Source organism: Priapulus caudatus, unplaced genomic scaffold (assembly GCF_000485595.1).
Source record: "Priapulus caudatus unplaced genomic scaffold, Priapulus_caudatus-5.0.1 Scaffold768, whole genome shotgun sequence".
Lineage (NCBI taxonomy): Eukaryota > Metazoa > Priapulida > Priapulimorpha > Priapulimorphida > Priapulidae > Priapulus > Priapulus caudatus.
This window is the reverse complement of record NW_014577829.1, coordinates 36,352-42,892: the sequence shown is the minus strand read 5'-3', so window position 1 is coordinate 42,892 and position 6,541 is coordinate 36,352. Positions and strand designations below refer to the sequence as shown.

At 39.1% G+C, this 6,541-nt stretch overlaps 1 protein-coding gene across 1 annotated transcript in view; it reads right to left on the bottom strand.

Moving 5' to 3' along the window:
* LOC106813410 overlaps positions 1–6,541 on the bottom strand; it is a 25,546-nt gene that overhangs the window by 11,401 nt on the left and 7,604 nt on the right. The window lies entirely within an intron of this gene.

Sequence of the window (6,541 nt, the reverse complement as noted above, 5' to 3'; positions counted from 1 at the left end):
GAGGATTCGAATATTTAGCACATTAACTTACGAGCCTAATAAGACGTTTACAATTAACCTAATCAAGCCCTTGAACGGGTCTTACGAAGACAATTCTATCCGTTTCGGCGTTATGGACATTCACGACAGGAAAACAGTTGACGTCGATGTGTAATCAGTGTATCATTGAAATAATGAGCACGTGTATCGCAGACAATTAATATAAACAAATATATTATACATTGAACCAATAAATATGCATATTTCCTGGTTCGACAAACAGCGCAAAGATATCAGTAAACTCATTAGTCCAGCAACGCAGATCGCGATATTTAATGCACACCATGAAAGCGGCCATAATTGAAAGGAATGGCGATTGCTCGTGATAATCAGAACTCGCTTGCGCGCAAGCGAACAACTAGCAAGCCCGTTGTGTCTCAGAGGTCCAAGCGGCGTGCTCTGACATTTAAAAGTCGGCCGCCGGCGGATCGAGTAGCGTGAACTCTCTCTCAACCGGTTCATCACCGGCTCGCGTATCTTTTCTGCATGCATGAATCGACATCTCATATAAGCTGGTCATTCAGAGGTCAGAGGTCCCTACACTAGCAGCTGACTGCTGGCATCGCCTCACATCTTTTTAGGTGAGTGGGAAAATATTATGTGGGAGGCCTATATTTTCCGTCCAGGGCGTTATACTGGGATGTAGCACTGGCAGCAGAACAAGCGGCCAAGGATAGAGAACATGGGTCCCAATAAAACAATGTGCGTAACCTAACCCTAACCTAATTTAACCCTAACCTATCCATACACTAACCATAACCCTAACCTATTATATTGATAATATATTATATTATATTGATGTAAATGCAATGTTTTATTGGGACCGCATGTTCTCTATCCTTGAACCGAACAGGCCGCACGTACAGCACCACAGCGCGCCATAACCCGACCAGGCTGTGTGACTAACGTGACACCGGTATTCTAACCCTAGCAATACCTGTTTCTTGGAGCTAACGCGGCAATTGACTTACTATAATATAACAACTTTGTGCTGTTGTTGTTTGTTGTTGTTGTTGTTGTTGTTGTTGTTGTTGTTGTTATATTATAGTCAATCGGCGCGTGTGGGCTGTACGTGCGGGCTTGTTCTTGCTGCCAGTGGGATGTAGAGCTTTACGACTACGACTCCGAGGAAGAAAGATACGCCAATGCCGCTGAAATGCGCCTCCACGATACCACGATCCACGATACATAGTTTTTATTATTAATTTATATTATAATTTAATAGAGTTATATCTCTCCGGCTTATAGTTATATCTCTCTTACACATCACTAGGAATGATACTGTTCATTTTCTTTAGCTTCTGCAGTTTCGTACGTCCTTTTCGTGGAGTTGTTATGCTCTAGAGTGTAAATAAGAAAGGTAGTAAATACAATTTGTATTTATACTATTAGTATTACTATCATCATTTCACGACTAAAATGGTCTATTTCAGTATTTGCCCCTAACTGTAAGTTCTCATGCTGTGAATGTGATGTACTTCAGCTCCTGGATAATGGATTCATGATATAATTAAAATCTGAACCTAATTTGCAAACATCCCGTGAATCCCCCGACATGTCTTAATTTTCAGCTGTGTTTACTATTCACAGTCCCAACACAGTCATGCTGTCTTTTGACAAGTTTATGCACTGATGTATACATTTTATGAATTGATCGAGATGTATGTCTGATTGATCTGGATGTATTAATTGGGACTGCTTATGGCTAGTGTAACGCTGATGAATGTTGATTAATAGTAGCTTTATTAAATGGGTTTTAAATTTATTAAGATAAAATTTTGATTTTTAGAATGAAGGTGTTGAAGTTCACTGTTTGGTTTTTGATGTTGATGTCCACCTCCTCGTGTCGAAACCACTTCACATCGTGTTTTGACATTCCCCTAGCTTGCTTTAATATATTGTGGATTATATATAAAGAGTAAGAGGGATGCATAGCTCCTTACATTAATACATAACTTACCTCCCCTGGTAGGTAGACAACAAAATGTTCATTTATTATGTGAACCTATAAGGCTATATGTACACTATTTATGTGCAATATAAACCAAAGATACAGAGATAATCATTTGCTCATTTCTCATCTCTTACAAGTCGCATGCTCTCGTCCAATTTTCTTAATTGCGTAACTATGTCGCAAGTAAGTAATCAAGATTGAAAGAGGCCAGCATTAATTTTCATATGTATGTATACATACACATCAGCCTCATGGGACAAAATCCTAAGGGGCCGCGGGCCCGATGCCCGTATTTTAAAGCTCGGGCCTGACATTTATAATACTAGCAAGCCCGACGGGCCCGTAGAAAATCAACCCCCAGCATGTAAAACCGTCCCCGGCCTGTAAAGTTTGCCTGGCGAATCGATCGAAGAGCGCTAATATATCGAGACCGGATCGAATCGCAGAGGCTTGTGTATTCATTTACAGCCCTAATAGTAATTATCAATGTTATAGCCATTTGCTCAGCTGATTATTGTCTACCTACTACCAAGCGATGTTGTTCTGTTCGTCAAACTATCAACGATATACTTGCACCTACACAGATGTTTGTCTTTCACAGTGCGAAGAGACAAATGTAGTAGTTTGCCTCATTCTCTGTGAGCACCTCCAAGATGTGGCTGACGATGAGCTGTATCCTGCTCAAGCAAATCTACGCAATAAATTAGTCAACATTGTATATCAATATAAAACTGTCAACGAATATAGAAACTTAAAACAAATGTTTAGCATGGAAGTTCTAATACAGCACTGAGTATTGAATGGAATTGTACCCATTAAACTTATTTGACTTGACTTACAAGCTAAGGTGCATATCATTGCAAGAAATCGAATATTATGCATATATACTATTCAATGCATTTTGAAACAAAAAATTATTATAAGAATGCAACAGTAACAGTTATTACTTCACATAAATTGTAGTCACACAGTGTTAATATAGACACAAACTTACTAGCCATTTTGCCTGGATACTTTCAAATACTTGGAAAAAGACACCCCTTAGAAATACTTCATAAAACAGTAGATGTTCTTCAGTGAAGTAGAGAATGGCTTCCCACTTAGTGGACTATTATTGCAATTGACATGAAAGCATTTTCGCACCCATTCCTTCATTCGCTTGTCAAGGGCAAGAAATTGTCCAATGCGAATGCCTGTTCCTGTGTGTCGCACCGGCCGTGTCTGTACATTAGAAACAACTCTCGTGTCAGCCGGAGAGTTCTTCTTCATACTTTGGCTTAACATTACGACATCTGGGCAAAATCTGTCATAATAACGAAATCAATACAAACGTTGACACACTAAAAAACCAACACACATTCAGACACTTCACATCTTCTGGATGTGCAAGCGTCCTACATTTTACCAACATATAATATTAGAAAGTAATACTCAATACTTTCTGCATAGATTATCTAACTCGAGTCTATCAGGAGGCGATAGGTTCAAATTCTCGTGCTATATAAACACATACACAATGTTACTACACCTACATAAGCAAAGCAAAGGTCAAATGCACAAGGGCCTGTGTTATATGTTAATGAAATCAAGTGGTTGAAGATAGAGTTGAATGCAATAAACTTCAGTTGTCGATCTATGCAGGGGCGTAAATCCATACCGAGGATGTGGGGGGATAGATCCGCGAAGGGGGTCGGGGGGCCAGTCCCCCAGAATTTTTGAATTAGACCCCCTCAGTTGCGTTTTCCTGCGCGACGAGGGGGGGGGGGTCCGGACTCCCTGACAAACCTCCCCGTACACGCCCCTGCAGCTAATTGAATTGATTTAGGTCTGCGGCCATGTCTCAATTTATCATAATTAGCCTCAACTTTCAGTGCGGGCAGGTAGGTAAGAGTTTTTTTTTTTATCTAGGGGGGCTAATTTGTACACGACCATTCCCCCCTCCTTCAAGAGCGGGCGGATGCATCCCCCATCCCCCGAGGATTTACGCCCATGGATCTATAGAGATGAATATGTGGAGAACTATCATATATCTGCTAGCTATAAACAAATGGATGGGAAACATACTTTCAGAGAAAACTGTGGAAGCGCCTTTCATCGCAGACTGGAATCTCTGCACACACCAGTATGTTCTGAACTGACTGCCATCCTTTTAGCGTACGTTTTGAAGCTAGCACATTTCTTCGCCCTTTGCTCTCTGCGACAGTCTAGTATATCAAAGAGATTACAATGGTCATTATTATAAGAATATCGATGACTGATGTGATGCAGCTAAGCATAATGATAATGATTATCATGTGAGCTGATTATGATGTTATAATGACAACAACAACAACAACAACAACAACAACAACAACAACAACAACACACAACAACAACAACACAGCATCAACGACAACAACAATGATAGCGACTGTGATAAGACGATGATTACCATTCAAATTAATAACTTTCTTATATATACATTTTTATACAGTGTTTCAATATACGACAGCTAAGTTAACACTGAGTTAACACACTTCAATAATTTACTCTCCTTTTGACACTATCTATAGAATATTTAGTTTTTCAGGAGTATAACTCCCTACTTGAACTCAGTAGCTGTAGCATTGATTCTTTTCAAGTCCTACTTATCATGGACTGGAAGTTGTAGTGAGGTGAACTCTAACGTATCCTTCGCGTGTTCGTATCTTCACTGAATTATAGCGTTTTCCCATACTCTGGCGGCCTGCTTGGCTAGCTGTCCAGTCAGAAACATTTCCTAAGCAAATAACGAAAAAAACCAAGCCAAACCATACACAACTAGAACTAGAAGTGGTATTGGTTTGGTATGGTATTCGCAAGGTCAGAACTACTTCACTTTGACGCGTAAAATGCATATTTTCATCAACATTATGTGACCTGTTTTTGCAACCAATGTTGATAAAGAGCACAATGTACTGATTTAGCAGATACTACATGTTGCTTATACTAAGGTCTGCTGAAATCCACCGTGAACAATAGTAGCCCGTATCCGACCAGCAGGAACAGGACAGCCTGCGATCACCCAATAGTACTTACCTGTAGTCAAACGCTGTATATTTCGCCGGTGGCTTATTTCGCAAATTTAGTGAGCGAGTCCGACCGCGAAAAATAACAACACGTGAATAATTGCATTACCAAATAATTCATAATTCTCCCGCCCGAACATATTTAACTACTCGGAATTAGGTCCGTCAAGTCTGATATTCGCGAAATCTTCTCTGTACGCAAAAAATATGGCATGTAGCTTACTTGGGCCTGCTTGACGTTGGAGAGTGGCCAAACATGAGCTGACAGGTAGTTCACCAGCCGAATCAGTAAGAAGAACATCTTCTGCAGGGTAGTGACAGACAGCAGAAACGTTGGAGTGAAGCTAGAACGCGGCCGTGGCGCTGTAATCCAGCGCAAGGACTGCCAACACCAGTGTCACGCATCAAGCATTCCTGCGCGGTAATGAAGAGAGTACTAAAGGCTATAGACTGCAGAAAATAATTACAAATTGCCACTTGAGGAAGATGCTAACAAATATATGGGGGTTTAAATTTATTTTAGTCATTTCAAGAAGTTGATACCTAGATGCAACAATGACTACATTATATTTTAATGAATATTTCAATATATTCAATATATTTCAATATATCAATATATTTAATAAGCTATGTGGAAGATGCAACTAATGACCTATATAAACAAATTATAATTTACCTGCTAGTAATCTCCGTTGCAATGACAACTGATCCGTACATGCTAAACTCTTCAGCATGTAATAGGACACCACACAGATATAGCCTGAAACAGCTAGCAAGGTCTGATCCTCAGCGTCATTGATCACAGCTTCACTCCACCAAGTCACTCAGCTAAATGCAATTCCTATATATGTCACCTAGCTGAAAGTAAATGCAAAAGCTACTATAGTTCTGGGCAATATATAACTGGCTATAAAGGTGAGCGCATTCATATCACCTTTTCTCCTCTATGCGCACCACACGTGTACACACACATACACACACATACACACACACCTGGCTTGCCTTATATATGGAGTATGAATATATTAGTTATCTGATAGCTTTGTTGTTATATGATAAGCTTTCCATTCCGTCGCTATAGTATATGTACATACAATAATTGATGATAAGTATAATAATTGGTTATATTAATATATTTTATAAAATTTTCATCTGGGTAATTACCTTATAATTTCTTTGTAAAATTAACCTGTTTGTGAATTTTGAGTGTGATAATATCAAGAGTCCATAATAGAACATCTTCTATCATGGACTGTTGATATATATGCAATGCTAAAACCTCCTTTTAGTGGATTAAAGTTAATGGTTTCAAAAGTCTCCTGGCCATTCTCGTATTTTTCTGACCGCTATAATTATACTTACTCACTGTATTGCTTGCATATAGCAAGTGTTTCTAAACTCTAAGTAAGGGTAAAAACATTACCACACAGCCATAAACTCATGGTAAAAAAATTAAAAACCAGCTTAATCACATTTAATAGTTAACTAGTACAATGATATC